This window comes from Dasypus novemcinctus, chromosome 22, assembly GCF_030445035.2.
Source record: "Dasypus novemcinctus isolate mDasNov1 chromosome 22, mDasNov1.1.hap2, whole genome shotgun sequence".
NCBI classification, from domain to species: Eukaryota; Metazoa; Chordata; class Mammalia; order Cingulata; family Dasypodidae; genus Dasypus; species Dasypus novemcinctus.
Genome location: NC_080694.1, coordinates 45,063,078 through 45,085,859, shown reverse-complemented (window position 1 = coordinate 45,085,859; position 22,782 = coordinate 45,063,078).

Sequence of the window (22,782 nt, the reverse complement as noted above, 5' to 3'; positions counted from 1 at the left end):
ATTTGTTGCATGTTTTTTTCTGAACTTACAACCTATCTAATAAAAAATATAAAGAAAAAGAAAAACAAAAAACCCAATAGTACTTTAAATAGCTTCTCAAAATTTCATGGCATTCAGGCAACATAATTTATTTAATAATTCACTACAATATTTTTTACTTTGAAGACACTTTAAATGAGTATTTTATTAATTCTTAACATTTCATATATTATACTAATTATATGAAATCAATAAATATTGATAATTATAGAGCAGGGAGAAAAATACCATCCAAATTTTAACTCTACAAAGAAATTTTTTTAAAAGTTAGTTGTGCAGCATATCTGACAATTTTCCATACACATATCTACAGTTGGAAAAATTTTTACATAAAAGAAATACATTTTTATGAACATGTGATTATGCACTATATATTAAGTGTAATGTCCAAATTTAATTACAATTGATCTTAATACAGGAGAAAAAACTGAAGTCAAAATTTATACAATTATTTCCATACATCAAAAATTATTGCTTCCTGGGTGAACCATTTAAACTTTTGTGGGAACTTGGGCAAATTACTTAACAGTTCTGTATCTTAGGTTTCTCTTCTGTAAAATGGGACATATACTACCTAATAATACCATATCGCTAGGATAAAATGAAAAATGTAAAAAAAAATTTAGAATAGTGCCTGGAATGTAGTAATTAATGAATATTAGTTCAGTCATATAGATTTATTTTAAGAAAAAGTGATTATGAAAAACTGCAGAAGTGAGAGTCATGTTAATGGTTTATGTCTGTTTAAAAAAAAAGAGACCATTTTATTAAGCTTTCTGCTATGAAAGATGGACGAATTTTTCATGCTTTCTTCCACCTAATTCCCAAACACATCCTGACTTCTATTTTGCTATTTTTACTTAGCCAAGAACTTTAACATCTGCATTCTATTCCATATACATAATTCCCACGGTTGTTCAATCATGGTTCCACCTTTTAACGAATCCAATGTTCAATAATCATCATTTGTAGTCAGTGTCTCCCTTTCTGAGATCTTTATTTTGATTCATCTTTTCATTGTGTGGATTCCACTTTGGAATAACTGCTTTCAGCAAAAGCTCACGGGTACTCCATTCCTAATTTTTTCCTGATTAAAATGTCTGTCAGTTTAATACTTGGGCAACAATTTAGCTGAGTATTATATTCTTCAGTAATATTCTCCTCAGATTGTTATAAATATTTTTATATTCTCTCCTGGAATTTACCAGCAGACATTTTTCCCTTTTGTTAGTGACTGGCATTTCCCTGGCATGACTAAAGATTTCTTTTCCCTCATTATACTTAATGTTCAGTAATGTCTTTATAACATGTCTTGATGTCGATCTTTCATTAAAATAACTCCTCCACAGAGCACAAAATGTCCTTGTGTTCTACAGATTTAGTTCTTATATTTAGGGAAAATTTCTTCTATTACATCTTTTAAAAATTATGATGAAACACCTGATAGACACATGTAGTTAGGGAGGTGCCCAAGACAACCCTCAGGTTCAATGATTGCTTAGAAGGACTCACAGAACTCAACAAAGCTGCTATGCTCACAGTTGTAGTTTATTACAAAGGAAGGATATAGTCTAAAATCAGCACAAAGAAGTGCAGAGGGCAGATCCTGGAGATGCCACGTAAGGCGTCCAGTAGTACTCTCCCAGTGGAGTTCTGTAGACAGCGTTTACTTCTCCAGCAACTATTTATGTGTCAACATCCATGGAATATTGCCATCCAGGGAAGCTCGCCTCAGCTTTGGTGTCCAGTGGATTTCGATACTCACATTCCGCCTTTGGAATTCTATAGAATCTTCACTTTGTCCTTGGTATTCAGAAATGTAGCATAACGTGCCTTGTTGTGCACTATTTTCATCTATTATGCTGTGTTCAACCTATTCATCCCTTCTTTCCACCCCATTCCACCCCTATGGTAACCACTGATCTTTTCACTGTCTCTAGCTTTGACTTTTCTGCATTGTCATATAGCTGGACTCATACAGTTTGTTGCCTTTTAAGACTAGCTTCTTTCTCTTAACAATATGTATTTAAGGTTCCTCCATGCATTTTTGTGGCTTGATACCTTTTTAAAAATTTTATTGAAGTATATCACTCACACATAAACATAAACAATAAGTGCATAATAATAGTTATGAACTTACAAAACAAACATACATAGCATCATACAGGACTCTCATAACTCACCCTATCACCAAAACCTTGCATTGTTGTTAAACATTTTAAACTAATGATTAAAGAACATTGTCAAAATATTACTAATAACCAAAGTATTTTCCCCCAACGCACCCTATTATTATTATTATCTTTATATCATTTACATATGAACATACATAAACAATAAGTGTATAGTAAAAGTTGTGGACTTACAAAGCAAGCATACATAACATTATACAGGGGTCCCATACATCAACTCTCCACCAACACCGTGCATTGTTGTGAGACGTTTGTTACAGATTATGAAAGAATATTGTTCAAATCTTACTACTAATTACAGTCCTTATCTTACATTTGGTGTATTTCTCCCCCAACCCACCCTATTATTATTTTAAAAATATGTATGTATTAATTAATTTTATTTTTTACCATCTTTTTTAAAAGTTAATACATCACACAAAATGTTGCATTAAAAAACATAAGAGGTTCCCATATTTTTTATGACAGAAGTGGTAAACATATAAAATAATCATGCACATGTGCAGAATTCCCAAACAACACCCATCTATCAACACACCAACTGTGATGGAACACTTGTTATAAATAAAATATAATGTCATCTGAATGTTACCATGTCCATAGTGTACATTTGGCACACAGTTTCCAAACTGCCCCATTATCAATACAGTACATCTTTGGCACAGATGAAAGCATATTACATTTATTACTGCTAACCACAGTCCATAGGTCATGCCAGTTGTATTTTTCCCATGCTTCTCCGCATTCCCACCACCCTGCAGTAGTGAGGTACATTTGCTCTAGCTCACAAAGCTCACACTCTTGCATCTATACCATCAACCACCATTCTCATCCACCTCTTGGTTTACTGTGCTATTCAGTTCCTAGATTATTCTCTAGCATTCTGTCAGTTGGTATTTACATACTTAGACTACCATTTGTAGCCACATCTCCATTTATTAACCAGCTATTACTATGTGCTGTCATCCACTCTATACATTTCCACACTTCTACAGTAAAGCTAATTAAAACTTCTACATACATTCAACATCAGTAGTCCACCTGAGTCCTCCTCCTATCTCCTTTAAGAATCCACCACCTACCACCAGGTCTTAAAGATATTTTCCTACAATTTCTTCTAGAAACTTTATGGCTCTTGCTTTTATTTTTAGGGTTTTGATCCATTTTGAGTTAATTTTTTGGATAAGGTGTGAGATAGGGGTCCTCTTTCCTTTTTTTGGCTATGGATATCCAATTCTTTCAGCACCACTTGATGAATGGACTGTTCTGTCCCAGCTGTGTAGGTTTGACAAGCTAGTCAAAATCACTTGACCATACATGTGAGGGTCTGTTTCTGAACCATCAGTTTGGTTCCATTGGTCTATGTGTCTATCTTTATGCTACTACCATGCTGTTTTTACCACTATACCTAGGGAATATAATTTAAAGTCTGGAGATGAGAGTTCACTATTCCTTTTTATAAGATGATTCTGGCTATTCAGTACCCCTTACCCTTTCAAATAAATTTGATAATTGTGCTTTCAATTTAAAAAAAATTTACTGGTGGAATTTTTATCAGGATTGCATTGAATCTGTGTATCAATTTGAGTAGAACTGACATCTTTATGATATTTAGTCTTCCAATCCATGAGCATGGAATGTTCTTCTAGTGATTTAGGCCTTTTTTACTTTCTTTTAACATTGAGTTGCAGTTTTCTGAATACAGTTGCTTTACATCATTGGTTAAGTTTATTCCTATTCGAGGTTTATCTGTCATAGTTTATTTTCCCCACTCTTTAGACAGTTTTGGTTACTTTTATGGATATAATCTTCATTTCTAGACTCTTTTCCAGGCTTTTCTCTCCTGTGTTTTCTTTTCAGGCTCTAGCACACTCTTTAGCATTTCCTGAAAATCTGGTCTCTTGGTTAGAAATTCTCTCCATTTCTGTTTACCTGTGAATATTCTAACCTTGTCCTCATTTTCGAAAGACAATCTTGCCAGATATAAGATGCTCAGTGGGAAGTTTTTCTCTTGTAGTATATTAAATATATCATACCACTGTCTTCTTGCGTCCATGGTTTCTGGTGAAAAATTGGCACTTAATCTTATTGGGTATTCCTCCTATGTTATGCATTGCTTTCTTCTCTTTGTCTTCAGCATTTGACATTCTGATTACTATGTGTCTCACAGTTGGTCTATTAAGAATTTTTTCAGATGGGAGTACATTGTGCTTCTTGGACATGAATATCTATGTCCTTCAATAGGGTTGGGAAATTTTCTACCATTATTTCTTCAAATACTCCTTCTGGGACAGCCATAACATATATGCTTGTACATCTTTTGCTGTCTTAAAGCTCCCTGAGACCTTGTTCAATTTTTTCCATTCTTTTCTTCATCTGATCTTTTGTATGTTCACTTTCAGAGGCCATTTCTTCAAACTCACCAATTTTTTCTTCTGCCTCCTGAAATCTACTATTATATGATTCCAATGTTTTTAAAATTTCATTTATTGTGCTGTTCATTCCCATAGATCTGCTATTTTTCTAGGTATGTTTTCAAATTCTTTTTTAAAAAATATTTATTTTTTTTATTTCTCTCCCTTTCTCCCCCTCCCCAGTTGTATGCTTTATGTGTCCATTCGCTGTGTGTTCCTCTGTGACTGCTTCTATCCTGATCAGTGGCACTGGGAATCTGTGTTTCTTTTTGTTGCATCATCTTGCTGTTCAGCTCTCTGTGTGTGGCACCATTCTGGGGCAGGATGCACTTTCTTTTGTGCTGGGCGGCTCTCCTTACAGGGCGCATTCTTTGTGCATGGGGCTCTCTTATGCGGGAGACACTCTTGCGTGGCATGGCACTCCTTGCATCCATCAGCACTGCACATGGGCCAACTCCACACGGGTCAAGGAGGCCTGGGGTTTGAACCATGGACCTCCCATGTGGTAGGCCGATGCCCTATCCATTGGGCCAAGTCCACTTCCCCCACTGTCTTCTTAATATCCTTAATCTCTTTAGCCATCTCATTGAATTTATTAAGGAGATTTGTTTGAACATCTATGATTAGTTGTCTCAACTCCTTAGTGTCATCTGGGGGCTTATCTTGTTCCTTTAATTGAGTCATAGCTTCCTGTTTCTTGGTGTGAATTGTAATTTTTTTGTTGGTGTCTTGGCATCTGGCTTACCAGAGTCTTCATTCTGGGTGGTTTTTCTCTTTAGTTTAGGGCTTCCTGCCCTTTCTCCCTTGCTGTTTGTGCAGTAGGAGTCAAGGATGTAGTTGGTGCTATAAGCTGTAGAGGTTCAAGCTGCCCTCATTGCCCCAGAGACCAATGAAGCTTCTCCCAACTTTCTCCTTTGCCAGGGGTAGGGACAGAGTCACAGCTGTGTGGAATAATCCAAGTTGTGCAGGTCTAGACTGTTGTTGCCCAGTAAGACTGATGAAGTTTTTTGACCCCTTCTCCCCAGCCTAGGGCAGCAGTGGAGCTGCAGGTATGGGCGGCAATCTATGCAGTGTGGGTCCAAGAAGACTGCAGTTGCCCCAGTAGACTTCTGATTGTTCAGTCTGTGCCAGCCAAAGCTACCTGCAGTTACCTGGATAGGCTGACACAGGGCCTGCCAGCCTCCTCCCTGCCAGAGGTAGGGCTAAAACCTAGGTTGGGGCTGCAGGCCAATCTGGGTGAAAGAAACCAGTTCCTACCATCACTCTGATTTTCAGTCCTAGCTTCCCCTCAGGCTGGGGGCAGAGTTGGGCCTCTTTCTGACTTGGACAAATTCATACCCTAGCTGTTCTTAGGATTATACCACAGCCAGCTGAATCCACCAACCAGTAACCAAAATCAGTGGTCAATCATCTCCTCCTCCCGTCTTTTGAAATGGAGCTTCCAATTCCAGGCACAGAATAGCTCCTGGGGCAGCTCATGCCAACAAAGTAGGATAATCACCAGTCTCTGTGGCTTGGCCAGTAATTTCCTGCAGAGGCTGGTGCAGGTCCCCCAGCTTCCTCCCTGCTGGACGTGGAACTGGGGTCTAGGTTAGAGCTGCAATCTGATCAGGGTGGGAAGAAGCCAGTCCCTACCAGCACTGTGGTTTTCAGTCTGCCCTGTTTCCCTTTTGCCAGGCACAGACTTAAGATGGTAGGTACCAGCCTCTTTCTGACTTGGACAGGCTCAAACTCTAGCTGTTCTAACAATTATACTTTAGTCCACTGAATTTACTTATCGTAGCTGAAGTTGTTGCCCAACCGGCTCTTCCTCCCCATTTTTAGGAAGGGGAGCTTTCAATTCCAGCTGTGGAACAGCTCCCAAGGCAGCTTGTGCTTCCAGTAGAGGATGGTCACCAGCCTCCTGGGAGTGGAGCACTCTACTTACAAATCTTCTCTGCAGATGGGCATTCTCCTCCTTCCATTCCTTCAAGGATGTTGTAGGATGCTCTTCTGGCCTCCTGGTACCCCCAAATAGGTGCTTCAGCTAGGTCCAGAGAACTCTGGGTGTTTACTAACTGCTCTGCGGCAAAAGCAGACTCTTGGAGCTCCTTACTCCACTGCCATCTTGCTGGTTGTCCTCTTTTTGACACCTTTTTTGAAAAAAATTTTCCTCAGTTTTCTGGTTTTTTCCTAGGTTGGATTTTTCTTCTTTCCTTTTTTTTTTTTTTTTTGGCCCTGTCTTACATATTAGAGGTTTTCCTTAGGTCTAGTGATCCTAGGCTGTCTGCTTATGATTAAGATGAGTTACTAAAAGCTGACTGGAAATACCGAGTGCATGGATTGAGTTTGTTGCTTTTGTGCTTCACAGGACTTTTTGTTGAGAAATTCCAAATATCAGTTTCTTTAAATATGGCCTCTTGGACTTCTCAGAGTCCTGAGTCTTCCCTTCTTCCACATGGAGAGTAAAAGTCCAAATGCCAACATTCTGGGAGTCTGATTAGGGAGGAAAGTGGGGGGAAGGGTGGTCCCTACAGTCAGAAGTCAGTATGCATACAGTCACTCAATTTAAATCTCCAGAGAGCAACCCTCAAGGCCTAGAATGGAGTGGGAAAAGGGACTGATGAACTACCTTCTTTGGAAACATCTCTCATAGCAATCCTCTTTATTTTACTGTCTCTTACTTTTCATCTCCAGTTCTAGGGAAGTCTAAGGCTGCCATTTCCTGTATCTTTTAAAAATAATGTGAGGTAGACTGAGTTGATTCTCACTTTTCTCCACTGCTGGCTTGGGATTTGGCTTTCTTGCTGCCTTAGTTTCCTATGGATGTTGTAACAAAGTACCACAAAGTGGGTGGCTAAAACAGCAGAAATTTATTTGCATGTGATCAGATCACCTTCTTGATCTGGACCTATTATATCCTTAATATATTTTTCATTTGTTTTGCCTGCTGTTTTCTAAGTCAGGGATAGGAATTATCTCGGTGATGGATTGTGTTTGTCTTCCATGTCTATTACCTTCTTATTAATTGCTTTATCTGTTTGCCCCTTTCCTCAGTATTTATTATGGTTATCTCAGATGCTTTCCTCTGTCAGTAATTTAATTTTCAGCCATGCTTTATCTATTCCTTTAGGTTTCTAATTTATTTATTAGTTAGGTAATGGTAAGCTTTTTGGTTCTCAATTTGTTTCCTTGTCTGTGAAGAATTTTCCCATTTCCTCTTATTCTGTGTTTTTATTGTTTGAACTTTGAGATCTTAATTTATTAATTCATACTCTTTAAACATTTTCCAACAAAACGTCCTCATTGGGAATTTCATCTGTTCCTTGGTTTATGTCTTCTTTTGTTGTTCCTTTTCTTCTTTTGCTCTTGGCTGAGGTGGGCCAGTATGTCCAGACTTAAATTTTTCTAATGTCATATGAATGGATTTTCACTAACACTCTTTCTAAATCATCTGATAACAGCGTGAGGCAATGATATTTTATTTTTATTTGCTTTTCCATTATGTATGGGGATTGAAGGGTGGCAAAGGAGTTGGGGAATGGTGGGGAGACTTCCGCTGCAGACTTAATTAAATGATGTAGACTCTGTTCTTTCTTCTAACATTGTGTTAGATAACCATGTCCAAGTTCACTCCTATCTTGGAGGTATACCTAACCCCATTTGTAGAATACTCTGAGATGCTCTGTTCAGCATGTAGCCCCAACATGAGCCATGGTGGTTTTCTTTGCCTTTCTTGAGGTCCTGTAATCTTAGGTAGGGGCTTTTATTAATAATTTTTTTTCCAAAATTTTCTGAGTTACCTACTTATTCTCCAGTCTCAGGTCATTACAATTGGGAAGTGAATATTAGTGAGACTTTTTAGGAATTTATGGCATTTTATTCACTAATATGGCTTCTAAAAAGGAGATTTGGGGTTAGATTTGAAGTCACAATAGAACTTTGTTTCTTTCTTGGCTGCTTTTTTTAAAGTTTCTGTGCCCTTTTTGGGTGTGGTTGATGCTAGTAATTGTTTTACCACATAAAAAAATTAGTAACTGTTTACTAACATGGATAGATATGTCAGATATGTTGTTGGTAAAAGTAATGCAATTTTTTCAACATCATGTATAGTACAATAGTGTTACTAGAGGGAGACTCTGCCTGGCTTCATGCTGATGTTTGAAAATCATTGATTCTTATTTCTTGGTCATTTTGATACTTTTCAAGCAAGTTCAGTCTTAATGGAATTAGCCTTAAGAAAAGAAGCAGGGCAGCGGACTTGGCCCAGTGGTTAGGACTTCTGTCTACCACATGGGAGGTCCGCAGTTCAAACCCCAGGCCTCCTTGACCTGTGTGGAGCTGCCCATGTGCAGTGCTGATGCACGCAAGGAGTGCCCTGCCATGCAGGGGTGTCCCCTGCGTTGGGGAGCCCCACGCACAAGGAGTGTGCCCCGTAAGGAGAGCTGCCCAGCGTGAAACAAAGCGCAGCCTGCCCAGGAATGGTGCCGCACACACGGAGAGTTGACACAACAAGATGATGCAACAAAAAAAGAAACACAGATTCCCGTGTCACTGACAGCAACAGAAGTGGACAAAGAAGACACAACAAATAGAGACAGAGAACAGACAACTGGGGTGGGGGGGGGGAAGGGGAGAGAAATAAATAAATAAAAAAAAGAAAGAAAAGAAGCAATCAGATTCCCATTTTTACCATGTTATATACTAAGTGGTTCCCTTCACATTCCCTAAGTTTCCAATTTATTAAATATAATCTCTAAGTCTAGAGTTTCATCATAATTTCTCATTGCCATTTTGATATACATGGCAGATGTTAACTCAGTGTGATTTACTCTAATACAAACTTCTGCTTTCTTTGTTTTTTAAAATATAAAAAGATTCTTACAATTTGTATTTTGGCAACAGCATATTAGCTTGTTTCTCACTGACTCTCACCCTGAAAACAACTAGAAAAAAACAGAGATAAAGATTTGTGTATCTGAGACCAAAGGAGCAGTTAAGCCCAGAGAGTTGATCCCTCAAAGCATTTGCCAATTTTCAAAACGATGTTGAAAATTTGAAGAGACGAACAGAGATATCAATAGCCTCAAAAGGCTGGGTTGGAAATGGAGTTTAAAAAAATCAGAGCTCTGCATCCACCAATGGGAGGGAACCTGAAAAACTTCTGAGAATTTTGGTCATTGAGACTCTCAAGGAAAAAGGTAAGGGAAGGACTGGAAATAGAACATTACTCATCAGGAGCTTTACATCTTCTCAATTCCTGAATCTTGGATTTCTAGTGTACTTATCATAGTTGCCTGTTAGAAGAAAAATTAAATAGTCTCTGAAGAGAGACAATATTATCTAAAATCTCAAAATAGCTCTACATTTCCTATGAAATGTCTGGCATTCAATCAGAAATAATCAGGAATGTGAAAAGAAATGACTTGACAAAAAAATCAAGAGAAAACAGAAAATAGATATTCAGATTTAGAGAACAGAGTTTTTGGGGATTTCAAAATAATTATATGCAATGTGTGTTCAAGGCACCAAAATAAATAATTGAGAAATCCGGGGGCAATTAGAAAAAAAATCAAGTCGATCTTCTAGAACATAAAAAATACAATATCTGAAACTACAAACTCAATAAATAGTTTACGGCTGACAAGAGATACCTAAATATGGAATTAGCTAACTTAAATATAAATCAGAAGAAAATATCCAGAATGAAGCACAAAGAAACAAAAGGACAGAAAATACAGAAAAGCATGTGAGACATATGGGATATGGTGAAAATTTCCAACACATGTGTAATTGGTGTCCCAGAGGAGAAAATAAAGAGCATGGGATAGAAATATTATTTGAAGAAATAATGGCTAAGGATTTTCCAAAACGGGTGAAAACATCAAGCTACATATTCAAGAAGGATAAGAACTCCAAGCAGGTTAAATATATATATCATACCTAGGTATAGCCTACTAAAGCTACTGAACACACAGAGAAAATCTAAACTCAGCTAGAAGAATAAAATGCAATATTTTCTTGTTTAAAAATACAGCTAAATGTGAACTCTCCCATTTATACTCCTTACCCTTTCCCCCCTTATTTTTTAAAAGCAGGAAGTCTGAGTTCTCCATTGGCATTTTTCTTTTTCAAGATGTTTTTGGTGATATGAAGCTCCATACCCTTCCATAATATTCTGATGATAGGTTTTTCCATTTCTGAAAGCAAAGTAGTTGGAATCTGAATTAGTATTGCATTGAATCTGTAAATTACTTTGGGTAGGTTTAACATTTTAACAATATTTAGTCTTCCAACCTATGAACATGGAATATCCTTCCATATATTTATGTATTCTTTGATTTCTTTCAATAATGTTTTGTAGTTTTCAAAGTACAAGTCCTTAATGTCTTTAATTAAATGTATTCCCAGATATTTGTTTCTTTTAGGTGTTACTGTAAACAGATTTTTTTCCTTAATTTCCTCTTCAGATTGTTCATTACTAGTGTATAGAAATACCAGATTTTGCGTGCTGATCTTGTACCCCCACTATGATGCTGAATTCATTTATTAGCTCTAGTAGCTTTGTTGTGGATTTTTCAGGATTTTCTATAGATAGGCTTATGTCATCTACAAATAGGAAAAATTTTACTTCTTTCTTTCAAATTTGGATGCCTTTTATTTCTTTTTCTAGACAATTACTCTGGCTAGAATATCCAATACAACAGTGAATAATAGTGGTGACGGTGAACATTCCTGTCTCGTCCCTGATCTAAGAGGAAATACTTTCACTGTTAAGTAAGATGTTAATGTGGGGTTTTTTTTTCCCCAATAAAAGCCCTTTATCATGTTGAGAAAATTTCCTTCTATTCCTAGTTTGTTCAGTGCTTTTAAGAAAGGGAGCTGGATTTTGTCAAATGCATTTTCTGTGTCAATTGAGATGATCATTTGGTTCCATTAATGTGGCATATTACTCTAATTCATTTTCTTATGTTGAAACACCCTTACATACCTGATATTAACCCCATTGATCATGGTGTAAAGTTCTTTTAATATGCTGTTGGATTAGCTTTGCTAGTATATTTTGGAGACTTTTATATCTATATTCACAAGGGATACTGGTCTGTAATTTTCTTTTCTTGTGGAATCTTTATCTGACTTTTGTTTTTTTACTTAAAGTCTATTTTACCTTCTAAAATGAGTCTCCTGTAAATAGCATATATAGTTCAGTCATGCTTTTTATCCCATTCTTCCAATCTCTGCCTTATGACTTGAGGGTTTAATCCATTTACATTTAAAGTAAATATTAATATGTAGGACTTTCTTCTGCCATTTTTATATTTAATTTTTAAAGTCTTATGCCTTTTATTTTACCTCAATTTTTCTGTTAATGCCTAATTTCACATTTTTTTCATTTTCTTAAGTGTACCATTTTGATTCCCTTCTCATTTCCTTCTTTATTTATTTTTTATATATATCCTTTGTGGTTACTATGAGGCTTAAATTTAACACCCTAAAATGATAACAACCACATTTTACTTGATACCAACTTAATAGCATAGTAAAACACTGTTCTTGTACCCTTCCTTTCCCTCACCTTTTTCTGTACTTATAACTAATTATATCTTGATATATTTATTTTATGTCTAAAACCATAGATTTATCACTACTTTTTATGCATTTGCATTTTAGAACCTGTAAGAAGTAAAAGGTGTATATACATAACAAAAAATATAGCATAATAGTACTGGCATTTTAAATTACCCACATTGTTATATTTATGGAGATCTTCATTACTTTATGCTGCTTTGATCCATTATCTAGTGTCCTTTCCTTTCAACTTGAAGAACTCAGTTTAGTATCACTTGTAGGGCAGGTCAAGTGGTGATGAACTCCCTCAGCTTTTGTTTATATGGGAATGTCTCAATCTCTTTTTAATTTTTAAAAGACAACATCATTGAATATAGAATTGTTAGTTCAATTATCTTCCTTAAGTGCTTTAAATATTTTGTCCTACTCCCTACTTGCCTCCATCGTTTCTGATGAGAAATTGGCTCTTAAAATCTTATTGGGACTCTCTTGTACATAACATGTTACATTTCTTTTGCAGTTTTCTGAACTCTCTCCTTGTCCTTGACATTCACTGTTGGACTGTAAAGTGTCTGAGCAAGGTTTCTTTGAGTTCATGCTGGTTGGGGTTTTTGGGGCTTCTGAATGTGTATATTTATGTCTTTTGTTAAATTTGGGTAGTTTTCTGTCATTATTTCTCTGAACATTCTGTCCCTTTCCCTCTTTTTTCTCCTTCTGGAATGCCCATAATGCATATATTGGTATGGCTGATGGTGTTACAAAAGTCCCTTAGCTCTGCTCACTGTTTTTCATTCTTTATTATTTCTCTTCTTTGGCCTGAATTATTTCAATTTCCTTGTCTTTAAGTTTACTGATTTTTTTCTTCTGACAGCTCTGATCTTATATTGAAACCTTCTAGGGTACTTTTCATTTAGTTATTGTGTTCTTCAACTCTAGTATTTCTGTTTGGTTACCTTTTAAAATTTCTCTTTATTGTAATTCTCATATTGTTCATTTGTCATTTTCTTGATATGCTTTAGTTCTTTTTCCATATTTCCCTTTATCTCTCTGAGCATTCTGATGATCATTTTTTTAAAGTCTTTGTCTGGAGTGTCCAAAATCTGGTCTTATTCACTGATGCTTTCTGAATTTTATCCTTTGGCTGGGCCATCATTTCCTCCTTGTTTTCTTATGTTTTAATCTTTTGTCACACACTGTACAATTCAGTATTTTAATGTGTTAACTCTGGTATTTAGTCCTTGGTCTTTCTGTTCCTTATGTTTGTATCTGGCTAATTATAGAAATTGATTTCCTTTAGTGCCAAGAGTTAATGAAAACAAACCAATGTCAAAGAACACTTTCATAGTCTTTGCAAAGTGGCTCTGCATTGGCTCTGTTCTTCTTCAGAGTTTAGCTCTCCTATCAAGAAGATCAGTCTGAGATGAAAGCATAGAATCTCCTATCTTTTTTTGTGCCTGCATCTTGTCTTTGGCATGAACCCATAGCCTTAGGAATCCCCCCATTTACAGGATTGGAATTACCTCTCTGCTGTCTCTGAAATACTCTTTCCCCACTCCAGGGTGCTCTATTTTATGTCTTAAAGCTGGCAATCCTTTGCCCCAGGCTGCTTTGTTTCTTTCTATTTCTTTCTTTTTAAAAATAATACACTTTCTTTCTTTCTTACTTTCATCTTTTTTGGAGTAACCTGGGATTGAACCCAGGACCTCGTACATGAGAGACAGGCACTCAACCACTAAGCTACATCTGCTCCCCCACATTGTTTCTTATACTGCTTTTGCTGTCCACAAACTGCTTCTGCCTCATGAGCTAGCTCTTGGAGGATGAGCCAGAGAGGAGAGTCTTGATTCAGTCCTTCACACTACCACTGATAGACTGGCACCATCATAAAAGCTGTATACACATAGGGGTTATTCTTCTCCCTCTGGACCGGCCAGGGACCCACAATGGGAGTGCAGGCTGCCTCCACATTGCACCAGGGAGGGGCTAACAAGGGCACCACAACCTTCTCCTAAAATTTTAAAGTTGTGTCTTCTTGACTTGGCAGCCACCCATTTCCTGCAACCCTTTAACTGTTTTCTGGAGTTTTGAGGAAGATGGCTCTGCCACTTTTCACTAGTTGTTCAACAGTTCTGTAGGGGAACAGAATCTTGCAATACCTTATGCTGCCATCTTGTTCAATCAGAAATTCAGACTCTTAGAAATGTGTTAAAAAACAGATACCATTTCTCTAATTCACTCTTAGGTGGCTGTTTCTGTTACATGTAAATGGAAAAATTTTTTTACATGGTTGTACCAATTTTTCTACCCACCACCATTGTTGAGAATGCTTGGTTTTCCACCCTATTGCTGACACTGAATATTATCATTCTTTTTAATTTTTCCTATCTAGTGGACACAAATTGTACCTCAGTGTTATTTTCTTTCTCATTGGTCATTTTTGTTGGGATTGATCAACTATATGTTTATGCCATTTTTGTTTGTGATTTAATTATTGATATCTGTTACTTATTTTTAACACATTGGCTTTAAATCCTAGCTAACACTGAAATTTTCAGGAGTAGACTACAACGGTTCTTTCTTTTTGTGTTTCTGGCTGAAATAAGCATAAGGTCATTTCACTATTTGTTAACAACTCTGCCAGAGAGTAGGTTGGAGGGGGAAGAGAAAATGAACTTTAATCCATCCATCTGTGATCCTGATGGCACAAACCTTACTGCTCTCACAAAAGTGCTAGGGAATTTTTAACTTATAACTGATTCTCACTGAAAAATGATTCTAATATAAACCAAGTATAAAATTCATGTGAAGAGAATAGGGACTAGAAGTAAAATAGCATATTCCTCACAGAGTCAACAAAGAGTATATGTATGAGGGTGTTTGTCATAATTAGAGGTGTGTATGAAACCAATTTAGATTTTTCAAAATTGTGACGCTTTCTAGTATTGCTTTCCATTCAAAATTATTATACAAGTGTGGATTTTTACAATCACAGATACAAATGGTGTTGGAATGTAAACTGAAATGTTGATAATCATTACATAACATTGGTTCTTTTTGTTTTCTGTCAATCAGTTGATCATATGCATCGTGAAATATGTACAGGAATAAATTACAATTAGAAAAACACTTTACTTCCTAGTACATGTTCTGTGCCCTACTTCAATTCTATTAGTTTTCCGAGCACTAGCCCTCAATGAAGTTGTGATCTTTATTCCAAGGTTTCTCAACATTCTCTCAACAGTATTAGCCTATCATAGAAATTAATTCTATTTACAAAAATGATATCCAGGGCAGCAGATGTAGCTCAGTGGTTGAGTGCCTGCTTCCCATGTATAAGGTCCTGGGTTCAATCCCCAGTACCTCCTTAAAAAATATATATATATATATGTATCCATTTCTATATATGTCTGTCTGTCTATCCAAAAGGACTCAATTAATTAATGCCTGATCCATTTAGAGATCAATTTTTCCTATTAGATGCTAGAGATATAGTTACGTAAAAAGTTATATATTTATATGATGTTGTTCATATAAAATCTAATATATAAAGATTTGAGGTAGGATTTTCCCAAAATTATTCCCCAGGTAAAAGGGTATTGTCTTGTATTCAAGTCTTTAAAAATTCTCATAGTAAATGGCATTTCTTAGTATTTAGAATAGCAAAGAATAGGATGGGAATGTGTATCTTTTCAGATGATTTTCAGTCAACTTCTGATGACAGGAATTGAAACACAGTGCTAGATTATCTGATGTGAACTTATTTTTGCCTATTTGTGTTTTAACTAGCTACCTTATTTAACTTTTTGTGACTTCGAATAATTTTTATCAATATTCTTGAATATCCTATGTTGAAAATCTTATTACTTTCAAGTAATAATAAAAGTATCTTTTTTTTTCCATTTTTGACATCTTCCTTCTTTTGCTTGTTTTTTTTAAAAGATTTATTTTATTGTTATTTTTAAAAATTTCTCTCCCCTCCCCTGTTGGCTGCTCTCTGTGTCTATTCACTGTGTTTTCTTCTGCAGCCACTTGGATTCTTGTTAGCGGCACTGGGAATCTGTGTCTCTTTTTTGTTGTGTCATCTTGCTGTGTCAGCTATCCATGTGTGCAATGCCACTCCTGGGCAGGCTGCCCTTTTTTTGCGCAAGGCGGCTCTCCTTACAGGGCATACTTCTTGTTTGTGGGGCTCCCCTATGTGGGGGACACCCCTGCGTGGCACGGCACTCCTTGCACGCATCAGAACTGTGCATGGGCCAGCTCATCACATGGGTCAGGAAGGTCCTGGGTTTGAACCCTGGGCCTCCCATGTGGTAGGCAGATGCTCTATCAGTTGAGCCAAAACTGCTTCCCTCTTTTGCTTGTTTTTAAAATATCATCTCCTAGTTCCAAGATAGTGATAAACAAAGATGGTGTTAGGTTACATTTTGTTTGTTTGCTTCTGATGATAATGTGATAACTCAGGTATTTCATCATTTTCTGGTTTCAGATTAAAGTCTTATTTTTACTAATCAAGAATTTATAAGAATTATTTTCTGTTGGCATAAAAATATTTTAGGAGAGATTTTTAAAAAGTTATTTGATGCTTTTGGTTTTAAACTTTTTATGAATTTCTGCTGTTATTGCAATGAAGTAAAAAGAATATACCCTGTATTATTTATTTCTTAGAACTTATTGAAGTTTTCCCTGTGCATGATCCTTTTAAAAATATTTCAAGGACATATAAAAAGAATGTGAACATATATAACACACATATATACACACACACTTTGCATTGAATCTAGCTTTATTTTACTTAGGGATTTCACTTTTAAGTGAATTTTTAAGACTCTGAAAATAAGAATAAAAGTATTAGAAGGCAACCTTTCCAGCTTTGTATTTTACAGTACTCAAACCTGACAGATTGTGCTATTTGTAACAATGTTGTGATCACGTGGCAATGCATATGGTGGTATCTGCTGGACTCTCCCTTCTCATTCAGGTTTCTTGTTTTCACCTTCTTGCTTCTGTAGCTTCTCTTTTCCTGGATTCCATTCTCTTATAAAGGGTTCCAGTAATAGGATGAAGACCCATCCTGATTGAAGTGGGTCACACCATAACTGTAGAAGTCTCAGCGAAGGTGCTACTTAAAATGGGTTCACACCACAGAGTGGATTAAATTTAAGAACAGGTTTTTCTGAAAAAACAAACAGCTACAAACCACCTCAATGTGGACACAAGGAGGGATGAAGAGTTGTAACCATTATGTGACTAATCTACCTTAATACATAACTAAACATCCTATTCAGAAGGAATTATATCAATTTAACATGGCTCGTTCATATAGGACACCAACCAGAAGTACTGACCACCATTTATGAAGGTCTTTAATGGGCACAACATGGTATAATAAATTTTACTTAATATTTGGAGTTGTATTAATAAAATATTTTAAAGCAAAGAATTGATGAGAGAATATGATAAAAGTGGGCCGTCATGGTGGAAAGTTTGGATGTGATTGATACATTTAATGCTAATGTATATGCATATGGTTATGAAAGAATAAATACAGAGATGCCATGGTTCTTTATATTTTAAGGTTCTTATTTGTAGTCTGATTCTCTATAATTATGTCTAATTTCCTTTCAGCCTTGGATCATGGAACCTATTGTAGGTTAATTATGTATCCAAATTTAGACAAAGTCTTAATTTTAATCCTCATTCCTGTGGGTATGAACCCATTGTAAACAAGACCTCTTGAAAATAATTACTTTTAGTTAAGGTTTGGCCCAACTGAATAAGCATGGGTCTTAATCTGGATTACTGGAATGCCAAGAAAGAAAACAGGGACATCATAGAAGCTAGAGAGGACAGGACATCACCGTCTGATGGGAAAGCCAAGGAACCCCAAGGATTGCTGGCAGCCAGCACCAGAATGCTATCGACAGTCTTCAGGGACAGCTCTTGCTGCTATCTCAAAATCATGAGCCAATAAATTCCAGTTGTCAAGCCAAAACCAATCTGTGGTATTTGTGACAGTGGCTCAGACAAACTAGTTAATTCTAGTTTGCAAGCCAAAACACCTCTTTTTTCATTGAGCTGTTTTATCTTTTTAATTTTACTGTTCTGGAGCAGGAGTGGGAAATGGAAGGAACTCAGGGCTGCTGGAGCTGGAAAATTGTTGTTTCACTTAAAAAGATCACACCAAAAAAGGTAAATTTTGATTCTCCTTTAGTTTTCTTATTTAAATTTGTGATAAAAGGATTTCTATTCTTAGGTTACTCTGTCTTTAGAAACTATGATATTTGTATATGATGTTAATTTTCAAGTATCATTCTGCTGAGCTCTTGTAAGCTTTCCATAGGATCACAGAATTATAGAACTAGAAGAGAATTTTAGAGGCCTACAAGTCAAATTAATTCCCTATGCAGGAATATTTTATATAATATCACTGTTAGATGATAATCTGACCTCTGCTTGATGTTCACTCTTCCAACGAAAGATGGTCAGATTTTTGAAACTAGTTATCCATTCAGTATTCCCTTCCCAGGTTAACCACTAAAAATTTGTTTTATCCTTCTTCATTTGCTCTGGTTTCCAGAGCCTTCTGATTCTGGCAATAGTACTTGAGGAGAATGAAAATGAGAACACAAAATGTATGAAGTGCAGTGAAGGCAGGGCTCTGAGAGAAATGTATAGATGTAAATGCTTACATTAAACAAAATACGTTAAACAAATCACACTTGGAGGAATTAGAAAAAGGAGAGAAAATTAAACCCCAAATGAATAAGAGGATGGAAATAATATAGACTAGAGCAGAGTGAAATTAAATAAAGAATAGAAAAACAGCAGAGAATCAACCAGCCCAAAAGTTGGTTCATTTAAAAGATAATAAAGTTGAGAAACCTTCAACTAGACTAACAGAGAAAAAAATTGAGAGAATGCAAATAAATAAAATCAGAAACATTATTATTGACACTACAGAAGTAAAAGAGATTAAAAGAGAATACTATTAACAATTGACATTGTACACCAACAAATTAAATCCTAGAAACCCACAAATTAACTAAACTGAATCAAGTAAAAATAGATCCCAAAAGACTAATAACAAGCACAGAGATTGAATCATAATCAAAAAACTTCAACAAAGAAAGTTTCAGCACCAGAAAGCTTCACCAATTCTACCAAACATTCTATGAAGAGTTAACACTAATTCTGCTCAAACTCTTCCAATAATTTGCAGAGGTGGGAATACTCCCTAACTCATTCCATGAGGCCAGCATCGCCCTTATACTAAAGCCAGACAAGGATACCACAAGAAAAGAAAATTACGGACCAAATATCCCTCATGAATATAGATGCTAAAATCCTCAGCAAAATACTAGCAAGCCAAATCCAACAATACATTAAAAGGATTATACACTATGGATCTATTCCAGGAATGCAAGGGTGGTTCAATATAAGAAAACCACATATACCACATTAATAAAATCAAGGGAAAAAATTCACATGATCATCTCAAATGATGCAGAAAAGGCATGTGACACAATCTAGCACTGGTTCTGGAAAATGAACTCAGGAAAATAAAAGGAAACTTCCTCAACATGATAAAGGATATATATGAAAAACCTACAGCTAACATTACTCCCAGGGGTAAAAGACTGAAAGCTTTCTCCCTAACATCAGGTACAAGACAAGGATGCCTTGCTTAACCACTGTTATTCAACACTGTACTGGAATTTCTAATCACAGCATACAAATCAGAAAGGAAGAAGTAAAACTATCTTTGTTCACAGATGGCATGATCCTATATATAGAAAATTCCAAAGAATTTACAAGAAAGCTACTAGAGCTAATAAAAAAATTCAGCAAAGTGCAAATACAAGATCAACACACAAAAATCACTTGGCTTCTAAACACTAGCAGTGAATAATCTGAAAAGGAAATCAAGAAAACAATTTCATTCACAATAGCAACTAAAAGAACAAAATATTTAGGATTAACTTTAGCCATGGGTATAAAAGAATTGCACACAGAAAACTTCAAAACAAGATTTTGGATGTCCAGATTTTTATGTAGTCATAGCTTTCAATCTTTCAATTTGAATTCTGTTTAGTAACCAAGATATAGGGGAGTTGGGAATTTCTTTTTCTCTCTGTTATTATATTACAGCAAAGGCACATGACTGCTCTGTATATGATGTCTTCAAAAGAAAAAAGATTTTTGGACTAATAGGAATGAAAAAATTGAGAAAATTTACCTCTCTCGGTGGCAAATAATTTAATAATCCATTTAATAAGAAATATCTGCTAGTTGAATAATGAATTATGGAAGAAAAAGAGCATTAGATGTCGGCATATGTCCCTTCTTATAGAAAGAAATATAGATAAGAAGGTGGGAGAGACTGCTGAGATGTTAAAATAAAATCCTTGAAATCTCACCTGGATGAGTTTTAGGGCTTTATACAGAGCTATTAGCAGTGTACATGGACTTTGTGGTTACGGGAATATTAAACATTGCTTACATGCCCCTTCCTAAGACATTAGTTAAGGACAATGAAAATGAACATGAGCTTCAGAGATTATTGGAGAAACTATTACATAAGATTTGAGCAAGCAGCCTGTCGTCATAGGCTGTGATGTGCTGTTCAAGGGTTTTAGGTGGTGAGAGTGATGTCTTGTGCATTATAGCAACTCTGACCACAGAGATCTTTCTAATCTGTGTTTTGAGCACCGCCTGCTGGCTGTGATGGGACAATCTAACCCTGGAAAAGTGATTTATACAGAAATATTCCTTCATAGAAAAGGCCTTTAATATAGTTGGGCTTCATGGAAGTTATTGTGATGACTCACTATGGAAAGAGATTTTTTGCTTTCAACGTGTCTTGGAATGTGAGGCTTTAAGACTGGTCTTTCTAAATGGAGAGTGTGGAAAAAAGTTATTCTCATGCACTGTTTGTAGGAGAATAGACTGCTTTAAATCTTTAGGAAGTGCAAGTTTTGGCAACGTGTATCAAAATTTAAATTGAATTCCCAGATTCTTCTTTTAGGAAGTTATCCTAAAAAAAGTAATCAGAGAAGTTTGCAAAGATTTATTTCCAACATTTTGTTCAGAGTATTATTTTAGTAGTGAAGAAAATAAGGGCCAAACCCCTAAAATCAAACTATGGAGAGATTGTTTATGTAAATTATGCTACAACCATATCATGGAATACTAAGCAGCCATAAAAAGGATGTATGTATTTTGATGTATATTCAAATGAAAAGGTATCCAGGACATGCTTTTGAAAAGTGCAGACCATTAAACAGTATATTTGTATGGTGGGCGCTGGAGTCAGGTGCGTGGTTTTAAATTCTGGCTTACCATTGCTAACATGTAACCTTGGGCAAAGCATTTGACTCTTTGTTCTCACGTTTCTTCATCTCTAAATTGCAAGTAACAGTACCTACTTTACAGGATGGCTTTTACATTAAAAAGGAATTCATATAAATGCTTAAGCACATGATACCTAAAATAAAGTTATCTAATATTAATACTTTTGTATTCATTTATGTTTCACATTTTATTTTATCTATGAACAGATAAAATTCCAAGAGGATTGACCAATATAATGGCTATGTCTATCACATAGTTTTGGAATTGCCAGTGATTTTTCCCATATTTTATTTATACCACTTTATATTATTTGAATTTTACTTTCAATGTATACTACGTATAAGACATAAAATGTAAAAAGAAACTATTTTCTATGCCAAAAAAGAAAGGTAACTCTCCTATTGCAAGAAAGTAGGATATTAACTTTACTTTACAATGGGAAGTGAATTGATTTGCGATTTCATATTGTAGATAGAGCCTCATAATAGGTTTGGCCAGGTGGCCTTAGTATTTGCAGAACATTACAAATGGAAGCATGAATTCTGACTACCTTTATTAATATCTGATTTTCTAGCATGAAACAGCCATAAAAGTTGAGAAACAAATTGAATTTTCTACAGGAATGCTTTCCTCATATTCTGCATGATTTGAACAAGAAGAGGGTATGTACCACTGATGTGCATATGATTATAATAATGAGGATGAAATCTAATTTAATGCTACAGAATGTTGTTCTGTGATATGTCATCCAGGGAGAGGAAGAGAAGGAAGGAGGCCGTGTACAATCATTTTGAAAGTTCTGCCTAACTTATTTTATTCCATTCTCAGTAGGGTCTCATTTGAAATTTGATTTCGGTGTGTGGTAAAATAAGAAATTGTTTTAAGGTGATATTTGCAAAATTTCATTTGTGCTTCTCTAACGGATCATATTTTATGATTTCACTTAGGAAATTTCAGTGACTGCACATTGCCCCACACTCAAGGGGCAGGAGGCAATTTCTTTTAGGATTACTCTTTCTAAAATCTCTGTAGTTATAACAGCCAATTTATAAAAATATTGAGTATCCAATGTGTATGTATCATGATTGGGCTTCTATGATTATTGAAGTTCATGATGGAACATGGCCATTGGACCATATAAAAGAATTTATCTTTTTTCAGATCAAGAAAATTATCTTGGCTTCCCAGGCTAGATGGTAAGATGACTACAAAACAGTCATCTAATATTTCTCTTCTCA